The sequence below is a fragment of the Dipodomys spectabilis genome, unplaced genomic scaffold (assembly GCF_019054845.1).
Source record: "Dipodomys spectabilis isolate Male_0828 unplaced genomic scaffold, ASM1905484v1 ptg000487l, whole genome shotgun sequence".
Classification (NCBI taxonomy): Eukaryota; Metazoa; Chordata; class Mammalia; order Rodentia; family Heteromyidae; genus Dipodomys; species Dipodomys spectabilis.
The window spans coordinates 1,362,742-1,363,494 of NW_024871164.1; the positions used below are offsets into that span (position 1 = coordinate 1,362,742).

Here is a 753-nt window from a genome sequence, read left to right on the forward strand (position 1 = left end):
TTAGCTTTCTGAGGACTCACCAGACTGATTTCCAAAGTGGTTGTGTAAGTGTACATTCTCAGACACACACACACACACACACACACACACACACACACACACACACACAGAACGTTTTCTTGATCATTCTTCTACTGAGGGGCATCGGAGTTGGTTTCATATCTTAGCTATGGCAAATAATGCTACAATAAACATTGTTGTGGTGGTAGTTTTAGTATGGACTTGTTTCTGATCATTTAGGGGAATGCCCAAAAGTGGGATTGCTGTGTAATATGGGAGCTCTATGTGGAGTCTTTTGAGGAACCTGCAAACTGCTTTCCAAAGTGGATGAACAAGTTTACACTCCCACCAAGAATGCAGTAGGCTTCCCTTCTGGCCACATCCCTTCCAGCATCTGTTGTTGTAAAAGTATGGAACGATTCACTAATTTGCGTGTCATCCTTTTGCAGGGACCATGTTAATCTTCTCTGTATGTTCCAATTTTAGTGTATGTGCGGCCAAATTGAGCACAGAACATTATTGTATATATAAAGTGTAATTGATTTTCTTAAACTAGACAATTCAACAAAAAGTAAGTTCAAAAGAATTGTGAAATTTTGAACCATTTATTCCTTACATAAGCACACATTTAAGAGTAAAGTCAAGATTGACATGGCAAAAACAAAATAATTCCAGGTATTTGTTGTTCATGAGATGTGTAGAAGAGGAATTCAATTATTCTACACAAGGCACCTGTCATAGTGATCATTGCAG

General features: G+C 38.2%; 1 non-coding gene across 1 annotated transcript; it reads right to left on the reverse strand.

The window, feature by feature from the left end:
• Window positions 1-404: 404 nt before the first annotated feature.
• LOC122098695 lies at window positions 405-510 on the reverse strand. Its single transcript, XR_006145784.1, has one exon. It is a non-coding gene; the product is annotated as a U6 spliceosomal RNA (small nuclear RNA).
• Between the last annotated feature and the right edge of the window lie 243 nt (window positions 511-753).